At 46.1% G+C, this 24,112-nt stretch overlaps 1 long non-coding RNA gene across 1 annotated transcript; it reads left to right on the top strand.

Annotated features, from left to right (window-relative positions):
• Positions 1–13,229: 13,229 nt before the first annotated feature.
• On the top strand, positions 13,230–15,553 carry LOC142590692 (uncharacterized). Its single transcript, XR_012830219.1, has 2 exons — positions 13,230–13,822; positions 15,391–15,553. It is a non-coding gene; the product is annotated as an uncharacterized LOC142590692 (long non-coding RNA).
• Positions 15,554–24,112: the final 8,559 nt, after the last annotated feature.

Raw genomic sequence — 24,112 nt, 5'->3', positions numbered from 1 at the left:
GATGAAGAGGTTAAGAAGGCCATAAAGAAATGTCAGGAAGCCTCCAGGGAACACAAGTATTCCAAAAGTAAGGGAGAACCTGAAGCAGTAGTAGAGAGGAAATGGGTAAACTACACAAAATGCAGTAAGGAAGCATCCTATTTGATCAACGAGAAAATCAAGACAAAAGGGTCCCCAATGGCTGTCAGAAATATGCACTAAAAACATAAACAGGCAGCTAGGAAATTCTGGCAACATCTGAACTCCTTGGGTAATAGGACAAGCCAAGAACAGAGGTATATAACAGATCAAGGTACACGGTTAGAAGGAGAGGAGGCAATGGAGCATATAGGAACCATGATGAGGGGAAAACTTACAGAACAGAGAAATGGTACATGCAGTATGTCGGAGAGGGATACCCCGGTCAATCACTGCTTTCGCTTGGACAAAGAGAGTGGGAAACGGTCGAGAAGAGGGTACCAAGTAGCACATCGGCAGGCCCCGATGGTATTCCAATGATCTTAATAAAGAAATTGGGCCCGAAATTTAAGAAAGCATTAAGGGAGGTGGTGAGCAAAATGCTAATGGATAGTAAAGTACCTGACGAATGGAGGCTAACTAGGACGAGAAAGGTATATAAGGGAAAGGGGGACGAAGCTGACATAAATAACTACCGGCCTATAAAAGTGACGTCAGTGGTTTACAGGGTGGTTATGCAGATTATAAAGGACAGACTGCAGGCATGGGTAGAGAACGAGTGGGTACTTGGAGAGCTACAAAATGGGTTCCGGAAGCATAGGAGGCTAGAAGACAATCTGTTCTCACTGACACAGTGCATTGAAATAGCTGGAAAGGAACACAGACCCCTATGGCTGGCTTTTCTGGATATCAAGGGAGCCTATGAAAGTGCACTTCAAGAGGGCTTGTGGGGCCTTCTGGAAACTTTAGGAGTGCAAGATGGAGTAACCAATTCCTTAAAAGATATCTATAAATGTAACCGGGTGATTATACAATGGGAAAAGCAGGTTTCGGAGCCTGTAATGATTCGGCGGGGGCTTAGATGGGCCTAATTGTCACCTCTGATGTTTATGCTGTACCTACAAGGTTTAGAGGCCAAAATACAGGAAAGCGGACTCGGCTAAGCTTCAACCTATCATTTTTCAAACAAGAAAAATTGATTGAACAGTCATTACCAGGACTGATGTACGCGGGTGATATTGTATTAATGGCTGACAATGCAGAAGATCTGCAGGGATTGATGGACATATGTGGTACAGAAGCAGACAGATTAGGCTTGAAGTTTAGCAAAGAAAAATCAGCAGTCATGATTTTTAATGATAACGTTTGCGGCGAGCATAAGATACAGGAAGCCACACTGGAGATAGTCGATAAATACAAGTGCCTTGGGGTGCGGATAAATAATGGCATTGAGTATCTGACAGAGTACGAAAAATATCTAACAACTAAAGGTAACAGAAGTGCAGCGATTATGAAGTGTAGGGCACTGTTGAACAACAATAGGTACGAGGTAGTACGAGGGGGTAATGGAAGGGGGTAATGGTTCCAGGCCTGACTTTTGCCAATGCAGTTCTATGTATGAGAGCAGAGACCCGGCAACAGTTGGAAACTAGGAAACGTTGTGTGGGTAGGCTCGCTCTGGGAGCACACGGCAAGACACCTAATCTTGGGGTGCAGGGGGTTCTGGGATGGTCTTCTTTCGAGTGCAGAGAGGCTAGTAGCAAGGTAACATTTGAGGAGCGATTGAGAAAAATGGGGGAAACGCGGTGGGCTAGGAAGGTTTCCAGTTACTTATACACGAGGAATGCTGACACAAGCTAGGTGGAGGAAGCGAACTAGAAGATTGACAAGCAAATACTTGGGCAGCAGTGGGGGGACAGGTAAGGAATCACCCGTCAAGAAAAAGGTTAAGGAGACAGAGAGGGGTATGCGGAATACGGAGATGCAAACCAAATCAGCATTAGAGACATACAGGACGTGTAAGCAAGAAATAGCCAAAGAAAATATTTACGATAACTCTAAGGGAAGCTCATTGTTGTTTGAAGCCAGGACAGGTGCACTGCGGACTAAAACGTACCGAGCCAGATACCAGGAGATAGATTTGGTGTGCGAGGCGTGTGGAGAGGAGGAGGAAACGGCTGAACACCTGATACTTGCTTAATTGTAAACAACTTCACCCTGAAGTTGAATGTAACGGGGAACTATTGAAAACTTTGGGTTTTAAAGACAGTGAAAGTAAAATAGACTTTGAACAGGTAGAAATAACTAAACGGAGGCTATCTGATTGGTGGATAATATCAACGCAAAAGTATAGGAGTAAATGCATAGGTATGCATGCATATAGTGCCATTCAAGGCTAGGTGGCGCGCGCCGCCGCCGCCCGATTCAAAGGGTTGAGCCTCAATCATCCATCCATCCATTCAACGTTAAAAAAAATTATTTTGTTGTTATTCATGCATGCTATGGTTGACTCTTTGTTGCATTAGATAGCAACGGAAGCAAGCATAGGCAGCCGTATAAATAATATAAATATCAACGCATGAAGTATTAAAGAAAAGAGAAAAACACCAACCGTTGCTAAAACTCGAACCCCGCTCTTTTGCGTGGGAAGCAGACATTGTACCTCTGCACCACGCCACTTTTTTTTGTCTTTATTGCCGGCTTTAACATGCGCAAACAATACACAAAAAAGCAAACATGTCAACAAGGATTTCGCTGGCACGACATGTTAAAATTTTTTCAATGCTGCAAGCTTATCTAACATGTCAATCCATGTTGGTTGTTCAGGGAGTGCCCAATGGACATCCCTGAACCGTACTACAGATTCAATGAAGTGATCACGTGTAGGTCGCGAATTGACATCGGCATTGTTGAACTGCGTTCTTGCTTTCCACAAACTGTGGAGGCCCAGGAGCATTATAGCGTCATACGGAAAAGCCTCCGTTTCTACCGGTAAGAATATTATTCCATGTGGATCTAAAGGTAACTCTTTCTTTAAAGTCCTTTGTAGCACATCCCAGAAAAATATGGGGTCCCAGCAATCTAGAAATGCATGCTCTATCGTTTCAGGTTTCTTGCACAAGAAGCAGTTAATGGACCACGGGACAAAAATACCCGTGTTATACATCCATACTGATAATGTGTTAGTGTGTAGTTTAAAGAAAAATGTTTTTACCGAAGGGTGTACTGGCATTCTTTTAACCCTTTTGAGGACATCTCCTGGGCCTCCACGGTTCGGCATACGGTAAATCGGTACAGGAAGCATAGTGTCAATAAGGTCCTTATACAGTTTTTTCCTAGTAATATTGGCGAGATACTGCGCAGAAAACCGCACATGCAACATTCTGTACGCAAACACGACTTCTCGCAGGTAACCTTTAACGGCACCATGCATTGTTTCACACGAGCATACAACAAATCCTGGAAGGTGACGACATAAAAGCACTTGCATGACTGTGCGAAGGAACACATCATTCTGATCGCTAAAGTACATAAAGCGCGACACAACTTGTCGCACAAATAAATGTGCCAACGCAAGGCCCCCTTTCTTTACTGGCAAGAACAAATTTGTGCAGCTGGTCCTTTCCCAAGTCAATGCCCATATGAAAACGGCGAAGATACGGTGGATTTTTTGGATGTTGATCCACGAAGCACACAGCTCATTCATGACATACCATATCTTGGACGTAAGAAATACGTTACAGACTGTGGCGCGAGAACATTGACAGCTGTCGCCCCTGCCGCGCGTTAGCCTTTTCCTTTGTTCTCGCCACTTGTTCATTCCAGTACGGCTCAGGGTCGCGATAAGAGTCGAGAGGCACGCCTAAATAGGTTGTTGCAGTGGTTGACCACCGAAGTCGAGCGAAGTAGTCTGGCGTTTCTTCCCATTCACCATGCCAAAACCACTAACTCTTCTCCCAGTTTATTTGCGCCCCGGTGCACTTGCAGAAGGATTCAACTACCGCCACGGCCTCACAAATACTATTTCTATTTGAACAGAATATGGCAATGTCATCGGCATACGCCAATATTTTCACCTGTGTTGACTGTAACCTGAAGCCAGTTATTCGTTCATTGTTTAGGATGGTCTTGCACAAAGGCTCAAGGTAAGCCGCGAATAGCAGGGGCGACAGTGGACATCCCTGCCTGACAGAAGACAGCACTTGCACGCCGTCTGTAAGGTCCCCGTTTACAATCACCCGAGTTGAGCAGTTAGCATACGCCATCCTGACACCGTCTGTTATTACGCTTCCTACGTGGGAGTGCTCTAATATGGCGAAGAGAACATCGTGGGAAACACGGTCGAAGGCTTCAGCGAGATCTAGTTGCATTATAGCCACTCGATCGCCAAATACATCACAAAATTCTAGCACACTTCGAGCTACGTGTATGTTCGTGGCGATGCTTCTACCCTTTATACCACAGGTCTGATGCGTGCCAACCAGCCTCGTTATCACACCCTGCAATCGTTTGGCCAACACATTCATAAATATCTTATAGTCGACGTTGGTGAGGCTTATCGGACGATAAGACCCCACCAACTGACGTTTTTCAGGTGCCTCAGTTTTTGGGATGAGAACAATGTGCGAAGTTGTGAATGAGAGTGGTATACGTTTTTGCTGATACGATTCGGCGATAACTTTGAGTAGAATCTGGGCTATAATCGCGTGAGGATGGAAGGCAGGAGCGTCCCCTTTAAAACGTTTTTTTTTTCATTTTTTTTACCCTTTGAAGCGGGGTGATGGCAGTTGCCACCATGCTCAGCTTTTTATTTTGCCTTTTATTTTTGTTTACCTGCGTTGTGTGTTATTAAAATTCGCGATTTTCTTTAAATACGTCTTCCTACCCTTTTAACCTTACGTCACCCCTCTGCATTTGAGCCACCAATCCTCCAATCGCCTTTTGCTAATATCCACCGCATAATTATTTACATGACTGTTGTTTTCACTGAACCCTAGGGCCTCAGGAAGCGTTACTGTGGCCGCATCGACATCGGGATTGATACCATCACATTTTAGTATGAGGTGTTCCATTGTTTCTACATATTTACCACACACAGTACTTCTTCTTCGTTAAATTAATTTTATAGACCGTTTCATAGGGCGAGGAGGATAGGGCGGGCTGAGAGTCTTTCCTCCTCTCTGGCTTGGGCGATCAGGTGCGGCGCTGCTTGAAAGTATTGCTGTCCCATGCTGCGGAACGATTTCGAGATGTTTTAGATCGTACTTTGTGAAATCTACGCCATGTTAGTTCATATAAGACCATCAGGGAAGCCTTTCGGTGCATCGGTAACTACTGTAGGCAGAAATATGTCTTGGGGGCGTAAAAATGTGACGCGCATAATCAGCCGCGGTTTACGCGCATTATCAGTCGCGGTGCGTGTATGTGTTGTTTACTATTTTGCTGATATCGATTTTAATTCAACAAAGGAAACCGGCGTCTCTGTATTACCAGCATTAAATGGTAAATCAGCTCACTGTCTGATCGATTGGCGTAGGGAGTAAAACATAAAACATAAGAGCGCATGCTCGTGAACGGCCAACCTAAGGCAAGCACGAAACAGCTGAGCCGCAGGCGCTATCAAACATGTGTGATACACTGGCATCGTTCTCACGCATTTCAAGTCTAGTATGCTTGAAATTATGCCTACGCTAGCCTTGCTGCATGAGGCCCATGGCGCTGCTCAACACAGCGATCACTGCGGTTGGTGAGCCAGCACGATACATCTATGAGCTGTGTGCTTCGGCATTGCCTTTTTGGCCCTCATACAGCCGTAATATATGAGAGGGCTCGCATGAAAAGAAAGCGATGGCTATTTTTGAGCGCAAAATTTCCGCAATAAGTCTCAGTGCGTCGTAGAGAAATGAACGAACGCAACCGAAAAAAAAATCGGTTATCATCCTCTTTCTCTAAAAAGCAAGAGAAAACGGGCTAACGCCGCACAACGTTTATAAGTATATACCCGCTGATGCCGTATGCTTGGACCATGCGCTATAAAGAACAGAGATATCTGTAATCCAGCACCTACTACTGCTTAGGACGCTCGCGCAGTTCGTAAACGGTCGCTTTGCTGGACAAGCTTAATTCAGACTGTAAGGTATGCTGCTATTACTAGCCAAAACTATTTTATTCATGGGTGGAAACCTCATCCATCCTACCAAGTAGTCACGCAATCTAACCTGCAGCGAACAGTTTGAACGCTTGTCAATAGCAGCACAGCTCCTATCGTAGCAGAACGATTGTCGCGTATGTTTCATGGCTCCTAAACCGCAGCTTAGAAATAAAGGATAATACTGCAATAAGGTCACATTACTAATTAATTGATCTCCGAGGCTGATTGTAGGCTCAAAATATGTGCACACACATCGCGCTGCGTGTTCCGTCCACCTCAACGCCAGCAGAAATTCCGACCATGACGCCTTAAACCACTTCAGCACGTCTCACAGAACCGTTTATCACGTAGAAGACGTACGTCATACTCAACAGACCGCACGACCGCGACAACAAACGCCAGAACCTACCGGAGAGCGCATACCTGCCATGCAAAAGACCGCTTTCACCCAAGCCAGTATGGCGCTGCTCATAGGCGGCGCCACTGCGTTCACAATATGGCGGCGCCTACGAAAAAACGGTCTATAGCTCCGCGTTCTAAGACATCCTGACCTAGCTTCAAAGAATAGTGCACTGCCTCTTGAGTTATCATAAAATTCTTCCTTCCTGGGGCCCTATTCTGGACGTTGCGCCATTTTATTCGATGCGTGACGTAGGCGCGACGCAAACAAAATGGCGCTGGTGGCCCCGTTTTAGTTACGTAACGTGACGCCAACTTGACGTTTCGCGAAAGAAACTCAAATGAAGGCAATCAATGTAGCTTTATCGGTAAAGCAAAACAGCTTTCCTCCGCTGTAAAAAAAAGCAACTGTCTCAATGCGTATGATTATTGCGTCGAAAACGCTTCTCGCTTCCATCGTCTGCTGCGTAGACGTCGTCTGCTTCAATAGCTAGGATGCGTGTCCCCGGAAAATGGAATGAGTCGTCGTATGTTGGCGCCAACGCGCTTGTTTTCTTGCTTGAGACAACATACGCGACCTACCAGTGGTGATGCGCGCACGTTCTAGGCCACGTTATCGCTATCTCGTGAAACGCAAGTGACTCAGCCCGACTCCGCTGGCTGAGAAACGGCCGAATATCACCGATAGCGTTGCGGGCGCCAGAGATATCCACTAGCGCGACGCAAGCGCCGGCGTTGCCATCTCTTGTTAATTTCGCTGGTTACTCGCACCGTGGGAGCAAACTTCAAGGCGCCGCCTTGCGTACAGTTCTTTTTATAAATTAGAAAGAGGCCGTTGTCATAACTTTTGATTGTGCGAAAAGGCATTAATCTTGATTACAATACAAATGCAGCCGTGAAAAGTGGACAACATTGCCGAAAGCTTGCTATGTTCAACCAATATTATTTCGTATAAACGCGTTCTTTTAAAAAAATGATGGCTCCAAACACAAATGCCAACACCACCCGAGAGCGACGCAAATACTATGAGCACGCGTTTCGAACAAAAGATTTTCGTGGCGCCAAATGACGGGGAAAATGTGGCGATACGCATTCCTCTCGGCTGCCATTGCATATGGCTGCTCATTAGCATAATTCGCGCGGCTCGTCGCAGCAAAAATTATGGCGGGAAATCTCAGCAATGGCGGCCCAGCGCAACGTCACGCATCGTCAAAATGACGTTTACGAAACAGCCCTTCCTGTGACGCTCCTCCCGAGATATTCCTTCAGCCAATCAGCAAGCTGGCATGGCGCATATCTTGGATCGCCACCACATATTCGCGCAATTGCACATGCATTGCACTTGTTGTGCATGCTACCGCTCACATTCTTTTTGAAGCGCTAACATAACAATATAGCTGCCAAGGACCAAAAAAATGTATTAGTCCATAAAATTTGCAGCTCCACGTCTCTTTTCGTCATCTTGATGAAAACGCAAAATTGCATTTCGCAATACTTCCGCTTCCCGGCACAAATTTCAAAGCACGTGACCTCTCGACAGCCAATGAGAGAGTAAACATGGTGGATAATGGTGGCCGTGCAGCCGCCTTGCGTGTCGAGAATAGCACCCGTACTTTTCTCGACACGCAAGGGCTGTTTCGTAAACGTCATTTTGACGATGCGTTACGTTGCGCTGGGCCGCCATTGCTGAGATTTTCTGCCATAATTTTTGCTGCGACGAGCCGCGCGAATTATGCTAATGAGCAGCCATATGCAATGGCAGCCGAGAGGAATGCGTAGGCTGCCGTTCCTGCGACCCGGTCGACGGAGTGTAGGGGGGGTAAGCGTTATAGTGCCCTGGTCGTTAGAATTCTTAGGGCCCGGAAGCGTTAGGTTCACCCAAATAGAGGCTAAATAATGGTTTGGCTTGGCTCCCTATATTATTTTTAAATAGGTGGCGCTAAAGCGATGAACGCGACGAGAGCCCTGAATCGGTGCTTCCGTTCTGCCCGTGCGGTCTTCGCCTGTGTCCGTGGCTGTGGAGAAGTGCTTGTAGCTGTTTGATGTCGTTAAATGTGATAGCTTGTGGCGAAGTGATTGAGTATAGCCTTAGTAGTTCTGCCCATGTAGTGTTTTGCGGACTTCACCTGTGCCTGTGACTGATCGTGTTGCCGGATAGCTTTGTGGAAAGCGACGTGGCCACCCAGGAGCTTTGTGTAAAGCTCCTGGGTGGCCTTAACTGGCTGCCTTAACTATAGGTGGTCACGTTGCCTTTTGAAGCGCGTCCGAGCGCGAGAAACTTCACCGATTTTTTTGTGAACAACGTGGACGTCTCGAAATGTTAGCTAGAAATCAACCAGCAGCAAGCTAAGTCTGTACTTTGTGGTTTTTCGAGCTTATGCTCATGCGAGCAGCAGAAGGACAAAAGGTCCGTTACATAATGTCAGTTCCATAAAAGTAGCTTTGCCGCAACACAGTCATGTTATGCGGTGCAGCATACGTAATGCATTGCGGTAAAGTATATGAAAAAGTAGGCAGGGACCACTGCGTTACTGGGGCGATTTTCTTGTATTATGATCATGGCCGTGAGCGAACAAGGAAAAATTACGGTCGAATCGCATGGCACAAACCTTGCCAATGCTTCAATTGGAAAAAAAAGAACGAATCGGAGTGGCTGATGCCAAAAACAAAGCCTTGACTTTTGTATTATCAAAGCAGTTCCGAGAATAGTCAATCATATTCCTAGCTCCTGCATTGTTTATGATTGTTTAAGGTATATGCATATATTGGTGCACCAGCCTTAGCACCAATTCTAATGTACTTTAATAATGTAAGTTTAAGAACACGTGGCAAATATATAATTTGTGCTGTATGGTGTTGTAATGTTTGTAAGCTGCTGCTTTCATGTGGTAATGTGTACATTGGCGGGAAGAGTTGATGCATCCTCCTTATAGAACTCATTGAAAGGTGAACCACCTGTCAAGCCATAATTGTTCTTGCGGTTGTACACCAGATTTCACAAACATGGAGATAGTTATGATATAGAAAGAGTAGCTGAGGCTTAACATATCCACATGCATGCACAGGAGTGCGGGAGTCGACCATCTATCTCTCTAACTCAGGTTGAATGGGCATACTTGAGTAACATGTAACACTTGTTGGGTGTCAGGTTTCTTTTATTGTTAGCCTAGTTTGTGTTTTTTCTCCCATTTGTAGGTTTTAGTGTGTGTTGCTGTGTATGTATATGATTTCTTCCAGAGTGGCTTTCTTGTTGCTAATAAATTTAGAGAAGGCAACGTTCTTCATTTTGTGCATCAGACGGCAAGTGAGCATGTTTCAAGGGATGTTGGGTTTTGTTGCCATAAGCAACAAAAAGGCATAAGCATATAGACTGCTTGCTGGAGGTACTCTTTATAGCATTAAGGATATTGTCACGAGCTCTGTCATGATCCACGGCTGCCGCGCAGACAACGAGGTGGAAGAAGAAGAGAACGACATTAGCCAAGCTGCCGCGAGACCGCTCTTCAACAACCGCGCCTATCAACCAGATTCATCTGGTTCTGCCTTAAACACCTCGTGTGTAACATTTGGTGGAGCTGTGCGGGGTAACTCTCACGACCTACAACGGAGCCACCAGCACAAGAGCTACGCCGAAGCCGTCGCCTCGCCGGACTTTCGCCGTCGCGCTCAATCATGGCCACAGAGCAAAATACCCTGACCAGCAGTGCCTCGGCGAGCCCATTCCCTATCCAGCACTACCGAGAGTCACCCACGTTCTCGGCGAAGGCAGAGGAAGATGTGGATGAGTGGCTAACCCATTACGAAAGGGTAAGCCAATGCAATAACTGGAACGCTGCCAGTCAGCTTAGGAACGTTGTTTTCTTCTTGGCCGGCATGGCGTTGGTATGGTATGACAACCACGCGGACATGCTAACTTCATGGACACGCTTCGTTGAGGAGATCAAAAAGTGTTTCGGGGACTCGGACGCAAAGAGGAAACGTGCGGAACTCACATTAGCCCAGAGAGCTCAGGTACCCGGCGAGACTTGCACTACCTATATCGAAGAAATTTTGAAGCTGTGCCGAACCGTCAACCCTCAAATGACAGAGGAAGATAAAGTGGGGCACGTGGTAAAATGAATAGCGGAAGACGTGTACAACTTCCTCATTGGTAAAGAGAACTTGCACACTGTATTAGAACTGATACGGCACTACCGTACGTTCGAGACACTGAAGACTCGCCGAATTGCACCAAAGTTTGGACGGCTGGCCAATGTAGCGACCGTAGCAAGTGTTGACACGAGTCCTCCGCTCCCAGACCTTTCGTCCGCCATCCGCCAGATAGTCCGCGAGGAGCTCCAGCGACATGACGAACAGGCACGTTATGCGGCGCCACGTTGCAGCTCCTCCGTTTTCCGAGACACTCTTTGGGAACCCCCTTCGGCTACTTGGAACCACTCGGTGAACGTCGCCGATCTTAACGGCTCCAGAGACGAACCGCATTATATTATGACCGAACCACCACGCAATGATTCGCCCCCTCAACATTTTGATCCACGCCCACGCAACTTTCGTCCACGAAGACTCGCCGCTACCTACGACTTTCAAGGGGAAGAGCCTCGTTGCCCTCAACCGATGTCTCTGGCAGAATACTTCAATCCGCATACTGAAGTTCGCCCTTCGCCAGTGTGTTACTGCTGCGGCATGCCTGGCCATATAGCTAGGTACTGTAGCCGACACCGAGCATCAAACTACGGATCGTCAGCGCCGACTATGCAGTCTAGCGGTCGTACACTGCGCACTCAGTGGCCAGGAGACTCCACCTCAGGAAGCCACTTTCGATAGGACCGATGCACCGCCCAGGAGACCTACTTTCGAACAGAAAGAACCCGGAACCGCTACCGCTCCCCTGCCTCCGACCCTACTCTGACGCCACCACCAGCCTTCCGAGCCTCCCGATCACCATCCCCTCGGCCGCGATTCACGTCACCATCGCCTCGGCGCCGTTTCGTGTCGCCCCGCCGGGAAACTAGCCAGCGCGGCCGATGGAGGTGAGGTCGCTGGAAAATGTGTGCTGCCGACTCAAATGCCTCCCACTATTTTCATGCTAAAGAATAAGGTTCATGTACTGATTGATGGGGTCACTACAATGGCTTTAGTCGACACAGGAGCAACTGTCTCGGTCATGAGTGTGGGGTTTAGAGGCCTTCTGGGACGCAAGGTTATGTTTCGTTGGGACCAGTGCACAAGTCTCCGTGGAGTCAGTGGTGAATCATTATACCCGCTTGGTGTGTGTAGCGTGGATGTGTCTTTTGGTGGGAAAGCTTTTAATGCACAGTTTACTGTTCTTCCTCGCTCCTCGCATGACGTGATTCTGGGGATTGACTTTCTGCAATTGTGTGGTGCGAATGCCGACTGCCGGACGGGAGAACTCAGTGTCGACACCAGTGTTTCACCTGTGCTCTTTGAAGGTGCAGCTTGCCCGGAGAGTGTGTTGTGCGTGTTTGAGGATACAGTTGTGCCCGCCTTATCCGCGATGCGTGTTGCCGTCGCCTGTTCGCGACGCCGAGAGCAAGGGAAGGTCCGCCCGTGTCCTTACTGACTCACAAGCGGCTTGTCGTTTATACCTGAACGGAACACTCCCTATACAAGCCATTCGAATCCTGGGTCGCACACTACAATGGACCCATGGTATCGTCTGGTGCCCTGGCCACGAAGGCCTGCGGGGCAACGAAGAGGCGGACTGCGCAGCTCGAGGTCTCACCCCAATGGGCATTGAAACTCCCTCGGACGTCCGGATAAGATCCTGACGTCCAAGTCCTAGAGCAGTCGTCCTGGGGACATCCAGTGGATATCATTATCGGACTAATTTCAACATCCAGTTCTTATCCTCCTGCGGACATCCTTAGGTCATTCGTGTTGGACATTTCGCGACTGTCCCGAGTAGGACTTCGTTCGGACTTGAGTGACGAACTGCTCTGTTGCTGAGCATTTCTGCACTTGCAAATATCTACATAGAACCGGCCTTGAGTTCATTCAAGCTAAAGCTGTGTTCAGTAGAGGCATCAACGTTTGTCTGCGAAATATCAATGAGTCCTCAAACACACAGCATAAAATAAACCAAATTCGATCGAATTCTACCTGCCCATGGGATTTTTTTCTTCTGGTGGAGAGCATACAGGTAACCATGGAGGCAGGTTAGTGGACTGGTTCTAAAGCACAGCGTGATCGTAAAAGCTAACAAGCTTGTGTGACCGTCTCAGTATTATTACTTGCAGAGCCACAGAAACATTTCTGTGCTTAGAGTGCTTACACGTTATCAAACGTATCCTTTTTGGACCATCACGCTCGCCAGATATCGATGTGACCAGAGACCGACTGACCCATTGTATAGTTGACGTCCATTTACAACGTTTTTCAAATAATAATAATTAACAGCAGCCTTTCATTTGGAAATTTCAGAAATATTTCGATCATCTCTAAAAACGCAGAAAATGCGTCGCAAGCATACCCATTATGCTACCAGCGCAATCTTTTCTGAAGCTTAGCATACCCTGCATTTTTTTTTTCGTGGGAGACTATTTCTATTTATCGTTTGGGGTATCCTTCTGGCAGTATTTTTGAAAGTGTGGATCGGCAGAATTTCACTGGTGGCATTAACCCTGTTTTTGTTTACACTGCTGTTGTGACAGTTAACAACACAATAATAATTTCCAGTCATCCGAGGCGCCGTCGGAAACAAGAGACGTTTCGCGCGCAGCGCGAGCTAAGCGCCGGCGCGACCTTGAATGGAAGCGGCGAAAACGTACACCTGTGGGAGGTGCAATCGTACCGCCAGGAGAGAAACGAGCACCATGCGAGCGCTGGCGTCTAGAATGAAACTTGACGTGCGAAAAAGGCGCGAAGGCGAGCGTTTCGCGCGTTTATTGTGGGTGCATAGGCGCCATTTTCAGTTGTCACTACGGCTGCGCAAGGTGCTCAAGGCTGTTGTTTCTTTCTCCTGGGCTCCTGGCCGGGTTGGCCCCGCAGAAAAGGTAAGTCTACAGGCCACATATATGCGCAATAGTTCGCGTGAGCGGCTTTCTTTTAGTCGCATATATGCAAGGAGGTGCTGCTGTACGCGATTGCTTGCGGTCGCATACGTCGCTGGGAGCTGCTACTCATTATTAATACTCTGTAGTGCGCGCAAAGTATGCAGAGAGCTCGCAAGAGATTTGCTGAAGAGACAGCGGCACGGGAGACGAAGAAATCCTTGCAACTTCTCCATTCTCCGTGCACCGGGCAGGAGTGTTCTCCGACCAGTCCATCTGTTGTTTCGCAGTCCTTGTGCAAACGGTAATTAAACGTTGGAAACCGTACCTTGTGTTAACGTGAACGAAATCGTTCAGAAACCCGAGTCGTCAGAATATGACACACTTTCAGAAGACTCCACATTCTGTGACCGCGATTACTGCGGGCGATTGAGATTCGGTGCGGATCGATGGCTTTCCACTTCGTGAGTGAGGCTACAATGTATGCATATTTAATTTCTATAGTCGCACATGATAAAATTGAAAATTTTTATATTAGCTGGTGAGATTGTAAATGTGGTATTTAATACAAGTAATACTTTGGGATCTCCTAAACATGACTACTGGCTTGCAAATGCCTAAACATACAGCACAGTTGTATAATTGAGCATTTACCCCACCGTCAAGGTATCTAATTACAAAAGAAATCCTAAAATTAGCAGCTTTGAGACCTAGCTAGGCTAATTTGGAGCAAAATTTTAGAATATGCGCAGTCTATTGCAATGTCAGGTGATTGTAAGTTAATTTACACTATTCACATTAAACAAACTATTCTCATAGAATAGTGTTTGCAGTCTTTTGCTTCGTAAATTGGTAACTCGTTCCATGGAAGAAATATTTTTATTTTTATTTTGGCGTGGCTGTTGCAGTCAGGTAATTTTTGAGCTCACAGTCAGGTTTGTTAATTTATTATGCATCTTTCCTATAGTACAAAATAGGAGGTGTTTTTTTTTGCCACATCATAGTGGTAACAACATTGAGATTTTATTACTGGTCACAGTCTTTGAACTTGTTCAAGCATGTGTTCTTTCTTCAGATGCGTTATGCCAATGTTGAATTCACCAAAACTGAAGAAGTGGAAGTTGTTCCTACAATTAGTTGGACCTCCCACGACAAGTGTTGGTGGCCAGCTCACGCAAAGCCCAATAAGCTTACTTCAATGGTGAAAAAATCACACCCGGTGGAATCAACGTGGAAACAGTTTGACATTTCTGTAAAAGGGTTATTAGTGGGAGCCATGTTTTGGTATGGGGATTTTTTAGAACAAAATGAGAGTCAAAACTTGACCATTGCATTGTCATTTCTTGTTCAGCCACATACGATCATGCACGTAAAAAGCTGAATAAAAGTCAGTTCACATCGGACCTGAGCAGTGACCCTGACATGGTTCAAAAAAGACGCCGCCGAGCACAATTTATATACACAGACTCGGATTAAAGTGATTCGCAACCTTCTCCAAGCTCTGTGAAGCAGCTGCGAATCCCAGAGGTTCCCGAAGATTTTAAGCAGAGTGAGGTAAATGTGGTCACTACAGCTTTGTAACGCAAAAAATATAGCTGCTGTGAATAAAATATAATGATTACTTTATTTGTACGATGGTGCCCATTTAAAGCTTTCTTGTAGTTTATGATTGCTTGTTCTGTCTAACATCTGTGAATGTGTCCCATGTTTTGTCCATCTGTGTAAGAGAGCTCTGTGGGGACAACAGTGCCATTCAGGTTCTATGAGCCTGAATTCATTTTCTGTTTCCAAGGTATTGCTAGAATTTGAAAAAAAGGCAAGGTCCAAATAATTTAGGTCTGATTGATTGATTGAGTAACTTTTATTTTACAGTCCTGCAGAACGCGTATTAGCACGTCGCGGGCCCCTCCCACGTCGGGACCGACAGGCCTAGCCTGCCAGCCGCATCGTGGGCCTGCTGGACAGCCCAACGTTGCTCAGCCAGGAGTGGGTTGCGGAGGGCCGCCTCCCACCTAGCTGAGCTGAGGTCAGGGCTTGCCATAGAGATACATCCCCAGAGCATGTGCGAAAGTGTTGATCTATCCCCGCAAGCAGGGCACGCGTCATCAGTGTAAATCTCCGGATATATCGCATGTAACGTGAACAGGTTGGGATAGGTTTCTGTCTGCAACAGTCTGAATGTCAGTGCCTGAGGCCTAGTGAGCTTGGGGTGAGGAGGAGGGTATTGTCGCTGCGAGAGATAGAAGTGTTTAAGAAGTTCATTATAAGTGGCAGGCGCGTCCCTACCAGAGCTGTGTGATATTTTAGGTGTGAGGATTGCCAGTACCTTTATGTTCCTTAGTCATTACTGAATGTAGTGAAATGTTATAGCGTACTGATTGCCAACATTATTTTCGGGGATTGGACGAGCCTAACCTCACGATTCATTCACGCTAATGAAACAGTCAATGCCTGTGCTCTCTTCATGTCTCGTATTCCATGTGGCATTCTTCGCTTTTTTTTCATGTTCCCTGCTGTTAAGGTGAAGAATAAGTGTATTGTAGTGAAAGAAGTTTACCATGCTTTTGAAGTACACTGAGGGCTACACCTGGTCCTGCCTACCTTGATGTTTCTAAATATGTATTACCGATAGTGGTGCTTAGTAGACGTTCCTATATTATGTGATCTCATTTCACTCTTGTAGCACTTAGAGGCTGGAAATTTTAATGTACTGCTGTAAAAGCTGTCACCTGCAGCCTTTGTCTTAGTTTGTGGTAATAAGTTGTTGACATTTATTATAATGCAGGACTGTCACATGCATTCTGTCTCTGAATCTTATAGGTTTGCAGTGTCTGGTCTCGTGAGCAATTCTGTGTTTGAATACTTGTAACACTTGCATTACTAGCGGCTCACTGTATTAAATAAAGCTTTTGTAATCGAAATGAATAAAAATATCTGTGAAAGTGACTGTCTCTCCATTTTATGTAAACTTAGCTTGCTTTGGAATCTGCGTTCCATGTGTGCAAGTTGTATTTTCATTAGTACATGTCAGTACTGCATCATCTTTGCAGCACAGATTCTACACAGGGCCAATGTTTACGCTAACTGCGCTATTCAGCCCATTTAAATAAAAATGAACATTCTGCAGACGTCCCTTAATGGTCCACGGTTCGTCGTACGGATGTCTGACGGACGTTTAGCAATGAAAACATAAAGAAATTCTTGCGTCCGTGGAACATCCGTATATCCGTTCTAGATATCCGCGGGACACCCCTCGGACTGCCAATTAGTATGCGCCTGCTAGTCCTGTGGATGTCCGCCGTACGCCCTTAGGCGATCTGCGGACGTCCTATGGATGACCAAGATATCCAGAATCGGTAGTCCAGTGGACGTCCAGAGGAGTTCAAATGCCCGTTGGGACTAGCCGAGCGGCAGACCACACCGTTCTTCAGCCCCCGACAGACCGACGAGCGACCCACGAGTTATTAACGACAGGTCAACAAATACTACAGGACCAACGGCTCGGAAGAACGCAATATGCTCCCCCACACAAAGCTCTCAATAAACTCCAGGCAAGGAACTGGCGCCGCCTGCAAACTAACACATACCCACACTTGTCTCGTCTACACGCAATCTACCCAGACAGTTATACGTCCCGAACATGTCCCTGGTGTAGCAACCACACAGCGACACTCGCGCACATAACACACGAATGCACCGACCGTCCGGGCGACGCAATTTCGCCACGAGTCACAACACACACACTCACTACGTGGTCTTGGGAGGCGAGACTCTCCGAACTGGACCTGGGAAGCCAACTGGCGACCCTCGGCCAGGCCCGGCGAGCCGCGATCGCCAGTGGAGCCCTGTCAGAGGGAACCACCCAGGAATAAACCGCGCAACGGTTTCTGCAATAATAAAGTTTCTCCTCCTCCTCCTCCTGCCGTCGCCTGTTCATCTCCGACTACTATCTCGTTCAATGCTGCAGTGGAACCTGTACATCGGAACTACCTCAAGAAAAACGTGTTAGTTCCGAACTGCGTGGTCTCAGTGACCAATGGATGCGCGGGGCTGTGGGCGCTAAACTGTTCCACTGATGCGGCAGTGCTACCTCAAGGCCTAAAGATTGGCACGTTTCAGGAAGACTCGCCCGTATCGGTGGCAGTACTTACAGAGCTCCCCGATGGGGGAGCAACCAGTGTCTCGAGCCCCGGGAGCTCGAAAATACTTGCCATAATTGATAAGTCATTCAGCGATCACGAGCGTCTAGTTTTGATGGCCCTGCTTACGAAACATACCTCAGTATTCGGCTTTTCGCAGCACGATGGCCCGCCATCAATTCCTGCGTCCAGAACTCGTCACCGCATCAACACAGGAGCCGCCCAGCCCATCCGACAAAAACCCTATCGTTTATCCCTGTCAGAACGCAAGATAATCAGCGATCAGGTCCCAGAAATGCAATGCAAAGGCGTCATTCGAGAATCATCTAGTCCTTGGGCAGCCCCCGTGGTATTGGTGAAGAAGAAAGACGGTACGTGGCGGTTCTGTGTTGATTACCTTCGCCTAAACGCCGTTACTAAGAAAGATGTATATCCGCTCCCACGAATTGACGACGCCATCGACTGTCTCTTTGCGGCACTTACTTTTCCTCAGTCGATTTACGGTCAGGATACTGGCAAATTCTCTATACACAAGGACGACAGAGAAAAGACAGCATTTTTAACACCCGACGGACTATTCGAGCTTAACGTGATGCCTTTCGGGTTATGTAACGCGCCCGCAACGTTCGAAAGGTTCATGGACACGATATTACGCGGCTTAAAATGGGAACTTTGCATGTGCTACTTAGACGACGTTGTGATCTTCAGGCGAACGTTTAGCGAGCACAACAAACGTTTGGATTTGGTCTTGAACTGCTTGGAGAAAGCGGGTCTTGTGCTCAACTAAAAAAGAATGCCGTTTTGTGGAGCGACAAACTCTTGTGCTAGGCCATCTGGTCGCTAAAGAAGGCATCCGACCAGATCTACAAAAGACTGCGGCCGTAGAAGCATTTAGAGTACTCAACTCTGTCAAGCAGTTAAGAAGTTTCTTGGGCTTGTGCTCCTATTTTCGCCGATTCATTCCCCGGTTTGCTGACATGGCTCATCCCCTTACACGCCTTCTCCAAAAAGGCGTTCATTTTGAGTGGACTGCAGATTGCGACTCATCGTTTCGCCAGCTCAAGTTCCTGTTGACATCCCAACCGATTCTTCGCCACTTTGATCCTTCATCACCAACTGAGATTCACACCGATGCCAGCGGCGCAGGCATCGGTGCTGTGCTAGTTCAGCGTGTTGGCGACAGTGAGCACGTGATCTCTTACGCTACCCGGTCCTTGAGCCGCTCCGAGCGCAACTACACAGTCACCGAACAAGAGTGTCTGGCGATCATCTTCGCCGTGCAACGGTTTCGTTCGTATCTCTATGGGCACCCCTTCACTGTGATAACAGATCATCATTCGCTATGCTGGCTTGTGAATCTGCAGGATCCCTCAGGATCGAGGACTAGCGCGCCGGGCCCTCCGTCTACAGGAATACGATTTCGTTATTTGCTACAAAAGTGGCCGGCGACATGCTGACACTGATTGTCTCTCTAGGATGCCTCTTCAAACAACTGAATGTGATGCGGACAATTTTGATGAATACATCGCTTTTGTGTCCCCGGAATTTCCGGATATGGGTACCGTCATATCCGAGCAGCACAAGGACGAGAGCTTACAACCGCTCTTCGCGGCAGCACAGGAGTCACCTGCAGGCAGTCGCTTTCGCCTACGTGATGGTGGCGCGCTGTATAAGAGCTACTCGACCACCGGTGCACGCTACCTTTTAGTTGTCCCCAAGAACCTTCGCCACCAAGTATTACACGCCATGCACGATGACCCAACTTCCGGTCATCTTGGTTCCGCACGTACACTCTACCGGGCTCAAGAACGTTTTTACTGGCCTAAGATGCGGAAAGATATCGAACGGTACGTCGCCAGCTACTCTCAATGCCAGCGCTACAAGCGTCCGCCACAAGCGCCAGATGGCCTGCTTCAACCAGTTCCTCCTTCTAGCGTCCCCTTTGAGCAAGTTGGTATAGATCTTCTGGGCCCTTTCCCGCGATCTTCCAAGGGTAATCGTTGGGTTATCGTCTTCCTAGATCACCTTACCCGCTTTTGTGAGACCGCCGCATTGCCATCGGCCACAGCTACAGAAGTTTCTATCTTCTTGCTGGCTAACGTTATACTCCGACGTGGACCTCCTCGCATAGTAATCAGCGATCGTGGGCGACAGTTTACCGCGGACGTGGTTGAAGAAACCTTCGTCTGTGTTCGTGTAGCTTCCGCCATTCTACGCCCTACCATCCACAAACTAATGGTCTGGTCGAGCGCACAAACAGAACGCTTGCCAACATGCTGTCCATGTACGTCGATTCAGCACACAAGAATTGGGACAGTATCTTGCCTTTCATTACCTACGCCTTCAATACCGCGAGACACGAGACCACTGGTTACTCACCATTTTTCCTTCTGTATGCTCGTCCGCCGCGCTACACCCTCGACACCATATTTCCTACTTCGCTCATGACAGCGAATCAATTGATGAGATCCTATGTCGAGCAGAAGAAGCGCGACGCCTCGCTAGGCTACGCACCCTAGCATCGCAGGACCGGTCCAAGATACGCTATGACGGGCGTCACCGCCACGTTTACTTCGATCCTGGTGACCTTGTGTGACTCTGGACGCCGTTGCGGAAGCGTGGCTTGTGCCAGATATATATAGATCTGACTGATATATATATCAGTCAGACTGGAAGGTGCTTAAACATTCGACTAAGGAAGTACCATAGTTTTTATAAGGGTTTTTGCGCTTCAACACCTTTCTGTGCATTGTTGCTGCATTGGGCGTCATCCAGATTTTGAAAGTACTATTCTGCTGTTCACACACTGTGAAAAGCTCTCACATGAATTAATGGAGGCTTATCACATTAGAAAGAACGGCTCACTATGTGTTAGCCAGCCATCCATCTCGCTGCAAGATAGCGAGGTTGCCGTGTTAGATCTTAAGTAAAGCCACTGAGTTGCATCGTGCCTTAGTAATTGTTTTTTACGTTGATTAATCAGCCGTGACATGTGTGTTGCCATCAAAACATGTGCATTCGGTGATGTGAAGGTTGTTTTGGTATGTTTCTGCATATGCTAGGGGGCGGGTGTTGGTCACGTGATGTGTGTTATATATTGGTTGTTTTCTTTCAATAAACTTCATTTGATAGTTCTGTATCCTGTCCCGTTCTATTACTTTGGTCGGCATCTGTCATGCAGTAGCTGCCATGAAGCTTCAACAACTTGCCCAATTTTCTATTGTATTTTCTATCGTATGGAGCATTAGAGTTACGGAACGTGTGCGTGTGCGTGTGCGTGTGTGTGTGTGTGTGTGTGTGTGTGTGTGCGTGTGCGTGTGCGTGCGCGTGCGTGTGCGTGTGCGTGTGCGTGTGTGTGTGTGTGTGTGTGTGTGTGTGTGTGTGTGTGTGTGTGTGTGTGTGTGTGTGTGTGTGTGTGTGTGTGTGTGTGTGTGTGTGGTAAGGTGGAGTGGTAAAAGTAAAATGAAGAGATTTTCACATCATGACTAGCAGCTACAATAAAATTTATAGGTTGGTTTTGTATGGCTTCAACTAAATATGAGAGTTGTGTTTTTTGTCGGTGTATCCCGGACTGATGAAGCATACTCCAGTTTTGATCTTGCAAGTATATTATACAGTATAAGTTTAAGGGAAGCAGGAGTCCAAGAAAACTTGCAGCACAAAAAGCCACGTGTTCAGTTATTAGCATTAGTCAAAAAGTTGATATGCAGTTGCACTGAAAGATCACTAGCAAAAAGTCTGATAGGGCAACCTAATAAAAATTATATCAGTTTTTTTCTATTGCATTATGAAACGATACAACTGATACACTGGTAAAATTACTTTTAGTTCTATTCTGGACGTATCTGTGCTATTCTGCTTGTACAAGTCTACTAGTGTATTCTTTTTATTAGTATAATAGTGTATCCATATTAGTTTGGCAGATCTATAGTCTATCAGTATCTATGCGTGTTGTATAGGTGTAATGTGCTTCAAGGAGAAGCAAGCTTCCTCATTTGCCCAAAAAATGAGTCAGAAATAATGCACTTATATTATCACAAAAGACAATACATATAAATCAAATATGAAGCCCAGGATTCAGAAAGGAAAGATTGTTGGAACAAATATACACCATACAACAGCTTAAAAAGAATAAAAATGTGATCACATTTAAAAGAGAAAAGATGTTTACATTGGTTCACAACAAAGTTTAGTCTCTTTAAACAGGAGGTTATTGGCAGTCAAGCCACCGAATTGGTTCCCACGTACACCACGAAGATTATCAGACTTCACAATCTGGAAAGCTATAAAATGGAAGTGGTGGGTTCTTCATTATTCATTACCATGCCTTTATGGCTTTTTGCCGTATAAGTATGTCAGACATTCCAGTTTGCTTGTAGAGGGTGTCTACATACTTCTACTGGACGCGGTCACTTCAGATGACCATAATGAGATCATCTGATCTTCTCTCGGTGTTTGTTGTGAGAGCACAGTCTTTGTATGGATTGGGTGCAATGACATACAATGTACACCAAATCCTGCATCTTCCTAAAAGTGCGGCTAAACTAGGACCTCATTGGTCGCATTCTTCATTTGTATTTGAAGGCGGAAATGAACTTCTTGTGAAATTGGTCAGCGGAGCTAATGATGTTCCTTTACAAATATTGGAATGTTATGTACTTGCTCGAAAGTTACAGGCAGCTAAAGCTAGTTTAAATCTTTCACCAAAAGCAGTGAGTTTTTTGGTGTACAGGAGAGGAGAGCTGGTCAGCAGACAGTTTTGTTAGGCACTGGAAAGCTGTGCCTGAACTGGGATGAAAGTGAAAAACAGGCTGTAGTCCACAATGGTGCCGGTGACTCAACAAGTGTCACTGAATATTACCGAATGGTCATCAACCAACAAACATTCCACTCTCTCCAGTACACTTGAACTATAAAGACTAAAAACAGTGCATTTGTCAGCTTCTTAGGTGCGTTTTCTCTCAATTGTAGAATTCTCACTGGAGCAAATTCTTGTATAATTCTGAAATGCAAGAAACTATTTCCTGTTGAAATTCTCCATGCAAAGCACCTTTCAGTCTGCGTCAGAAGAGAAGAGCCACTAGTTTACGCAAGTCCCAGCGAATTTATGCGCCTCTATCTGTTTATAGAAATAGACAACAATATTTTTGAATGGAAAATACGCAACCTTTATGAAAGAAACTAATTCCCGTGCTCAAGACATGGCAACGATGAACAGTATGTCTTCAGCCATGGTACATGAATGTCTGGTAATAACAGGTTATAGCTTTAAAAAACAACAGTTGGTAACAGTGCACCACGCTTTATGGCGTTCTGTAATAATCAGCTTTTTGATGTTTGAATATATTAAACAAGCCAGAGCCATCAAAATTCTAGTGTGTTTATTTTTTCTTGCGATAGCTTCTTGTTTTCCTAATGAACCAGCTAGCCCAATTTGCCACTCTTCATTATTGTACTCTTGTTGTTAAGTGCTTGGGGAATTGCATGGTCTGCATGTTTTATTTATTTATTTGTTTATTTATTTATTTATTTATTTATTTATTTATTTATTTATTTCAGATACTGGTCAATCCCAGCAGGATTTTTACAGGTTGGGCATATATTATATACTCACAAATAGCGAAAAACACAGGTTTACATGATTTCAACAATGATATTTGCAATCGACACGAAGCAGATATACACATATGGTAGGAAATAAAACAAGGGTACATTTCATTTGGCAAAAAGGGGTGACATTACATAGGCAAATACAATGCTCATACAGATTTCATATTATACAATGACGTGAGTGGTGTTATTTCCGGCTAACATAATCTAATTATTGCGCAACAGCTCTTCTATGTTGGCAGTAGTGATGCAGCTGCTGATGAACAGTTGCAGTAGCCAAAACATGACAATATTTTACAGGACCTATGCACAGTTTCGAGTCGGTGTCCTTACATGTAGCGAAGGGCCCTACTTAACCACGTGACTACCTTGAGTGGGTGATCACAGTGAACAAACAGTGCTTCACTAGCAGATGGTGAAGAGGTAAAGCTTCTCAGTCTGTATGCAGAGGCATGGAAAGCAGCTGAATGTTAAGTGAGCAGTTATGCTACTTGATACAACACCATCATTTTCACACCATGCATCTGTTTTCCTCACTTTATTTTCTCCTTTGACTCAATGTAGCTGATGCAAGTTTATGCGTTAACTGTGGCAGCATGACTAAGACACTATCTTTTTTACTGAATGAAACAAGCAAACTCAGAAATTTTATTTTAACAGTGTATTACGGTTTGAATCAAAGACTCCAAACACTATATATGAAGCCTGTTCTGATAGTCTTCTTTGCTGTCGCGTGCTGAAAGCTACACAGGTTAAACTACTTTTACACATTTCGACGTGTGGTGGTTTAACTAGCACCCAGTGAAGAATTGTGTCTTCTGATTTTGCAATATGTGCACTGATGT

Source organism: Dermacentor variabilis, chromosome 8 (assembly GCF_050947875.1).
Source record: "Dermacentor variabilis isolate Ectoservices chromosome 8, ASM5094787v1, whole genome shotgun sequence".
NCBI classification, from domain to species: Eukaryota; Metazoa; Arthropoda; class Arachnida; order Ixodida; family Ixodidae; genus Dermacentor; species Dermacentor variabilis.
This window is presented reverse-complemented; position numbering and strand designations above follow the sequence as displayed.